Below are 7,915 nucleotides of genomic sequence, written 5' to 3' on the forward strand. Positions count from 1 at the left end.
TCTCAGGTATGTCTTCATAGCAATGCAAAAACGGACTAATACACACTGCTTGCATAGTATTAACCAATCACATTTCATTGATGAATCATTGTTTCCGCTGCCATCTCCCTACCCTCTGACAGTTTGGATTGCTGATACTTATTTAAAGCTTTTCTTTTCAGAATTGCCTAAATGCTACATTCTCTACCTGTATCAGAGGGTTGACGAGACCATCAGCACAGTGTTAATATCAGGTCCCAAAAAGAGACGTTCTCACTGAGGAGGAATCAGTCAACTCCAGAGGCAGCAAGAAGGATTCACAGCTTTCTGGTTACTAAAATAATGACTACTTTTACTCAGGGCAAGCCTAATTATTATCTTGATGGCAGAGGGTTCAGGTATGTTATCCACAGGTTCACAGATCTCCTCCTTCCACCCCCAAAGACCTGCTCCCACAAGACATGCTACATTAATATTTATTTTTTCAGAAACAGCATGCATTAACCAAATGAATAAGGCAGCAGGAAATAAGTGGTCTCAGAATTTTTTTTAATAATAAAGAATCAGCTTATTAATGGTGAAAATACACCAAGAGGCACTCGTTTTGAAGAGAGACGTTCCACCTTGCATACAGAAGGAGCTGCCTGGCACGGTTACCGGGAACACACTACAGATGGGAGTGAAGTCCCCACTGATGGCTGGATGGAGGCGCCCCCAGCCACTTGCCCGCCCCACACATTTGGAAGGAGAGGCCACAATACCATGCTCAGAGCTACATACATGAAAAAAATAAAGAGGAGAGAGGTGATAGCCCTTAACATTTTTGACCCAAGGAAAGAAGCTTTTAATCAGAAAGCGCTAATTCACTTATGGTCAGCAGAAAGATAATAAGAGACAGACTTACTGACTGTTGTAAAATGTAATTGATTAGAGTTTCTGAATCTTGTTCATTTTTTTAAATGTTCTATCTTGTATTATATTACGTATGCAGTTTGCTGGCTATATTTGTTCACTTCTCTCAATTATCTGCATACATGAAATGTGACAAGGGCTGCTTTTCTTTTAATTTACTTTTGTGATCAAACGAGTTTCATCCATCAGGCGGCAGAATCGTGAAATGTTTTCCTTTACACAAAGGCCAGTGTTTCAGCAAAGTCACAAATGGATAGGAACGTGCATATAACCTCTCCCTCTCTCACTCACTTGCTCACTTCCTCTTCTCTCTCCCCCACATCTCCTGCCCTGTTTTTCCATGTGATGGCTCTATGGCCCTCTTTTCCTGTGGGCTGCTGGGAAAATGGACAACGGACAAGTGTAACACCCATCAGGAGAAGAACATGGAGAAGATGGACGAGTGGCACTGAGTGAGCCCCAGTAAGATGCCTTCCCCCCAGACTCATCTGAGCTCTGCAAAGATGCAGCACGGCCCCACAGATGGGCAGCCAACCAGGAGCCCATCCCTCTTGCCAATTCTCCCACTGGCAAGTGGAGGATTCAGGGGAGGAATCGGGTGGGAGCCACAGGGCAGTTTGGCCTTTCACATCCCATTTAATTAGCCCTGATGCTTGAAGGAATATCCCTGAACTTGGCTGATGGATAAGAAAAAGCTGACATATTTGGGCTGGACTTTTAGGCTTGGCAGAGTGTTCACTCCATAGGGGCACAAGGACCGAGTGTCAGAGGAAAAGAAGAGCACAAAGCTGGAGCCCAAAGACCAAAAGTGTGTCCGGCTTCTCTATTATCTGGCATCCAACTACACATTCCCTTTCATGCCTTCCTCTCTAGGCACAAAGACCCATTCAACCGTGAGGCAACTTCAACAAATTCAGCTCCACAGACAGGGTACCATGTGTGTCCCTATGTGCTGGACTGTGTTCCGAGCAGTGGGTACCAAGATAAACAAAGAAAACTCAGTGCCTTTTAGGAGGCCTTGGTTGAGCAAGGGAAGTGGGTCCATAAATAAATAATTAGAGAACAAGTGCATCCGCTTTATTACCTGCAAGACTTATATTAAAATTCCCTTAAAGATGGAATGGCTTCTGTTTAGGCAATTCATGTCTCCCAAAACTGTACTTCTAGCACCAGGACTTTATGAACCAAATTAATGATCAGATGGGCTGAAGGGCTGAAGATGAAAATGGAGATGTCCTGACGCTATGGTTAACGTGCTACATCTATTCTGGGGTGGCTTCCAGTCTCAGCTCTCCAAAGACAAAAAGACAATAAAAAGCGAGGACACCTGTTATGGGCTGGAATATGTCCCTCCTCACCCCCCAAATTCATATGTTCAAGTCCTAACCCCCAGTACCTCAGAATGTGACTAGACTTGGAGATAGAGGCTTTCAAGAGAAAATTAAGGTAAAATGAGGCTGTTTGGGTGATCCCTAATCCAATATGATTGGTGTACTTACGAGAAGAGGAAATTTGGGCACACAAAGAGACCGCAGGGGTACACAGAGGAAGAGCCATGTGAAGAGGCAGCAAGAAGGCCGCCGTCTGCAAGTCAAGGAGAGAGACCACAGTAGCAATCACCCCCTGCAAGTGTCTTGATCTTGGACTTCCAGCCTCTAGAACTGGGAGAAAATAAATGTTGATGGTTTAAGCCACCTAGTCCGTAGGATGGCTATGGCGGTCCTAGCAAACTAACACAGCATGACTCCCTCTTAGCAAACTAACGCAGCATGACTCATGGAGCAGATCTCCCCACTTGGCTGCTCGCCGAGAGGACTTCATGCCAGCCTCAGGCACCAGCACCCCTTGGTGGCAATTGTGCACCAAAGCACAAAGATGGTGCAGTACCGCCTTATCCCCTGAGAAACTGTTTGCCCCCCAGCACACAAAAAGGAAGCTCCTGGCCTCCTGATGTTCACAGACTGAGCACTGAGCTCACTGCCCCACTAGCTCACTTCACTGCGCTCTGCCTAACCTTAGACTTTTCTACTCCAATCCCACTCAGCCTCCTGGGACCTTCAGATTTGATATTCGGCACCATCTTGCAAACTCGGACTCTGGCTCCCCCTTGCCCTCGAATTGCATTCAGTGTTGCCAGGTCCACCGGGTCCTCCCAGCATCGTGAGTGGACCCGGGGACCTCACAACATTCCCACACTTCCTCAAATCTCTCTTCACTCCGGACAGAACAATCCCACGAGCCAAGTGCCCAAGTCTCCTCTCTGCCAGGGTGTCCCTAGCACTGACTCGAAGCCTGGCACACAGTGTGGGCTTCATATACCTCTAGTGACCAAATTCGCAGACTGGATACATACACAAAGAACAGCCTTTCTCTCATAACCCCATGCATTCTTTCAAAGCAAGACTCCTGAGTCAGGTGAAAGCATTTTAGATTTATTTAGCGCGTTCTCTCTTACCAAGGATGACAGGGAAAGGTCAGAGGACCCCGGAGCACTTCTGAGCGCATACATATATAGAGAAAGGCACAGACACTGCTAATTTCCTGAGTAGGAAATACCCTGTCCCCATTAGTGTCGGATTTCCTGGCCTCCTGGCTTTACCATGGCTCCAGTGTTATGCGAACCTTTGTTTGTTTATTTATTTTATTTTTATTTATTTATTTATTTATTTATTTTTATTTATTTTTTTTTTTTTTTGAGACAGAGTCTCGCTCTGTCGCCCAGGCTGGAGTGCAGTGGCGCAATCTCGGCTCACTGCAAGCTCCGCCTCCCGGGTTCACGCCATTCTCCTCCCTCAGCCTCAGAGTAGCTGGGACTACAGGCACCCGCCACCACGCCTGGCTAATCTTTTGCATTTTTAGTAGAGACGGGTTTCACCGTATTAGCCAGGATGGTCTCGATCTCCTGACCTCATGATCCGCCCGCCTCGGCCTCCCAAAGTGCTGGGATTACAGGCGTGAGTCACCGCACCCGGCGAACCTTTATTTTTATGTCGCACAGAACACACACTCAGACAAAAAAAAAAAAAAAAAAACACACAGTAAAGGGGTATGCTGTTTCCCAGCTATTGGAAAACATGTATAGGTTTCACAGATCCTACATTACCTCTAAAATTGTTTTCAGATCTGGCATGTCCTATGTTAAACTGCTTCCTCGTTTTTTTTTTTTTTATGTGCAGCCTTCACTGTGAAATAGTTTTTGCGTCTGGACAATGAAATCAAACTTGCCTAAAGGGCAAGGAACAACATATAATCATAAATTGAAATCTTTTCAGTTGGAAAGAAGTCACTGGAGGCAAAGAGGTGGTGGGAAACTTTTGCTTTGTTTTGTTTGAGACGGAGTCTCACTCTGTCACCCAGGCTGGGGTGCAGCGGTATGATCTTGGCTCACTGTAACCTCCATCTCCCAGATTCAAGTGATTCTCCTGCCTCAGCCTCCTGAGTAGCTGGGATCACAGGCGCCCACCACCACACCCGGCTAATTTTTGTATTTTTAGTAGAGACGGGGTTTCACCATGTTGGCCAGGCTTGTCTTGAACTCCTGACCTCAAATGATCCGCCCACCTCGGCCTCCCAAAGTGCTGGGATTACAGGCTTGAGCCACCACACCTGGCCAGTGGTGGGAGACATGTAATATTTAGGTAGTTACTTCATCGTTCTCCAAGACCCAGCATAAGCGGTCCAAGGCGGAACATCAGATCAGGGGTTAGAAGACCCAAGGTTGATTTACAATCCCACCTCTTCAAAGCTGTGTGACGTTGGGGAAATCACTTGACCTCTCTGATCGTCCTTATTTTATTTTTTTAATTATACTTTTGCATTTGTAAAATAAAAGTGTTATTTATGCCACGTCCCTCATTAGGTCACTGTAAAATTCAAATGAGACCTTTAATAAAACGCACCACTCTGTACAAATAAAGGAAGCATATCAGGAAAGAACATCTGAAGCTTAAGCTCAGATTCCCGCTCTGCCAGTGAATACTTCTGTGTCTGTGGGCCTCAGGTATCACTTTTTCCTTTTATGCTTCCGTTTCTTCATCTTAAAATGTAATAAATAAATTAAGCATCTTGGCAGGGGGCGCAGACGAGGGCTTCTGCCTTTATGACACATGGAATACCAGATGCGAGGCCTTTTCCTGTTGGAATTCTAGAGGAGGAAGCGTCTATCTTTGGCTGCTTCCCCTAGGGAACCCCATAATGAGAGAAAGGTCTTCATGCCTCACGTGGCCGAAAGTCCTGCCCGTTTCAGTTGCAACTGTGTCCTAAGGAATCCCAGCTTCATTTTGCTCCACCACACACACAATCCACTTAAGTAGTGAGAAAAATCTGCTACAGATATAAACCAGATCATGTCACTGGCTAGTCCGAAACCCTCAGTGCTTAATATACCTCCCACTTACAACAAACCCTAAATTCCTTATTAGGGCCTCTAAGGCCAGGTAAGACCTGCCCGCAACCTCCAGCTCCCACCCCACCCCACCCCACCCCACCCATTCCACTGGCCTTACTGACCGAGGCTGCAGTTATACCTACCTTCCCATGGTTCCTCAATCCTGCCCTGATCTTTGTTGCCTGAGGGTAATGGTCCCTCAAATCTGCCCTGATCCTTGTTGCCTGAGGGTAATGGTTCCTCAAATCTGCCCTGATCTTTGTTGCCTGAGGGTAATGGTCCCTCAAATCTGCCCTGATCTTTGTTGCCTGAGGGTAATGGTTCCTGGAACCTGCCCTGATCTTTGTCACCTGAGGCTAATGTTTCTTCCATGGATGCTTTTTTCCCCTGCATTCCTTTCCTGTGGCTGCTGTAAGAAGTCACCCCAAACTGGGTGACTTAACAGAAATTTACTATCCTCCAGTTAAGGCTGGAGTTGAAAACTAAGGTGTCAGCCGGGCCCCACTCCCCCAAAAGGTTCCAGGGAACCACAGACCCTCCCAGCTTCTGGTGGCTTTGGCTTTCCCTGTGGCAGAGTCCCCAGCTCTCTGCCTCTGTCTTCACATTGCCTTGTCTTCTGTATCTCTATCTTCCCCTCTCTGTCTCCACGTGTCACTGGATTTCAGCCCATCTGGATGATCCAGGGTGATTTCACCTTGAGACCCTTTTAAATTACCTCTGCATAGATCCTTTTTCCAATCAAGGTCACCATCACAGGTCCCCGGGAATGTTCGGCTAGGACATGGACACACCTTTCTGGGGGCCACCATTGACCCACAAGCCCCACTGCCACACATTTTTGATGGGTCAGAAAATACATTTTTGATAGTCACAATCGGGACGGGGCAGGGGGAGGATGGTGCTCCCGACGACCAGTGGGTAGAGGCCAGAGAAGCTGCCAAACATCTCACAGAGCACAGGATGCCCCTCCACAAGAGAGGATTCTCCAGCCCCAAATGTCAATAGCGCTGAGACAGAGAAGACCTGCCTTCCAGTTTTGGCACCTGCTGTTCCCTCTTCCTGGGAGACTAGTCTCACACGCCTGTGGAATCTGATCTTGTTATTGAGTCCTCACCACGGCCACCCATTACCCCATCCACTCGCTACTGCAATATGTGTTTCATTTCCCTCAGAGCCGCGTCTCAATGGGAAGCCCTTATTGATTCACTTACTTGTTTGCTGTGTCTCCCTCTCTCCCCTCCCCAGTGCTAACCCCCAACAGGAGACTGACCACGAGCTCCGTGTGAAAGCTGGATTTTGTCTCTTTCCGAACCACATCTCCATGCCAAGAACAGAGCAGGTGCTCTGTGCACACTTTATGAATGGAAGAATGAATGAATGAACAAGTAAATATCCTGCAAGAGGGCGGGCCTCAGAGGCACTGTCCACACCAAACATCGCCAGCACCCTTGAGGGGACTGATGGGACTTCGGGAACTCAGAGAGACCATCGGTGAATATACCAAGATGTCCTTTTCCAGAGAGCTTAAGCGATAAATAAGAAAAGATCTTCCCTTCTTTTTCTCTGTGAGTTTAAGTCAAAATGTGGGTTTCACCAGTGTCTATTATGTGCTGAGGATGGTGATAACTGATGTGATATTAACAATGAAGCTGAATGCAAGATCCCTGACTTTAACAAGCCTGGATTGTGGTTAAGACGATGACACTGAACCCAAATAAAACAGTGTCTGATTAGGTGCCAGGCTGTGTGAGGCTAGAGAGAGCCAGTGGCTAGGCAGGGACGGGTGGCATGGTAAAAGTGTCATCATAGGGGCTTGCTTCAGCAGCACATATTAAAATGAGAATTGTACACAGAAGAGTAGCACAGCCCCTGTGTAAGAATGACACCCCAATTTGTGAAGCGTCCCATGTTTTGCTCAGTCTTCGGAAGGTCATTTCACCTTAGTGAACGTGCTCCAAGGAAACAATGTGAGGCAAAGCAAAACAGGTGACACCAAATGTTGAAATTGTGGTTGTGCACTACAAAAATATTTACGTAAGATATTTATGATATAAGAAAGGAACAGAGTTACATGTGAAATGCATCTTGCAAATGGGGGGAAAGTCATCACAGAAAGGTAGACCCTTGCCTGGGTCAGAATGAATGGGGAGGGCTCCCACTGGGAAGGAGCCTCTGAGGGGCCAGCCACACATTGGTCATGACTGAGAGATGAAGGGAGAAGCCTGGGCCACTTGGGAGCTGGTGAAGAAAAGGCCCCAGGAGAGGGTGGCAGCATGGATGGGTTTAGGTTGGATTCCATCACTTTCCGTCCTTGACCACTGAGACCAGGGGTGTGTGTGTTTGACCCATAGATAATACAGGCCCAACTGGGAGCTTTCAGTGAGGGAGGACACCTCAGAAGTCATTTGGGAAGATTGATCTGAGAGAAACAGAATAGCCAGGAAGAAGGAGAACTTGAAGGGAGGCTACCGTCCCATTTGCGGGTGATTGCGCCCATCCAGGCATGAAATGGTTTACTCTATTAGAAATGCCTATTTATTTCATAAGGAGAAGCAGAAAGCTCCTTCACCTTTCCATCCTTGCCTCTCCTGTTCCTCTCCTCTTCTCTGTGTTTGGAATTCTTGCTTAAAAATTCCT

The 7,915-nt window shown here is 47.0% G+C and overlaps 1 non-coding gene across 1 annotated transcript; it reads left to right on the plus strand.

Moving 5' to 3' along the window:
• The first annotated feature begins 7,089 nt into the window (after positions 1-7,089).
• On the plus strand, positions 7,090-7,192 carry LOC114674953 (U6 spliceosomal RNA). The gene has a single exon (XR_003726047.2). It is a non-coding gene; the product is annotated as a U6 spliceosomal RNA (small nuclear RNA).
• The last annotated feature ends 723 nt before the right edge of the window (positions 7,193-7,915 follow it).

The sequence above is a fragment of the Macaca mulatta genome, chromosome 1 (assembly GCF_049350105.2).
Source record: "Macaca mulatta isolate MMU2019108-1 chromosome 1, T2T-MMU8v2.0, whole genome shotgun sequence".
In the NCBI taxonomy this organism is placed as follows: Eukaryota; Metazoa; Chordata; class Mammalia; order Primates; family Cercopithecidae; genus Macaca; species Macaca mulatta.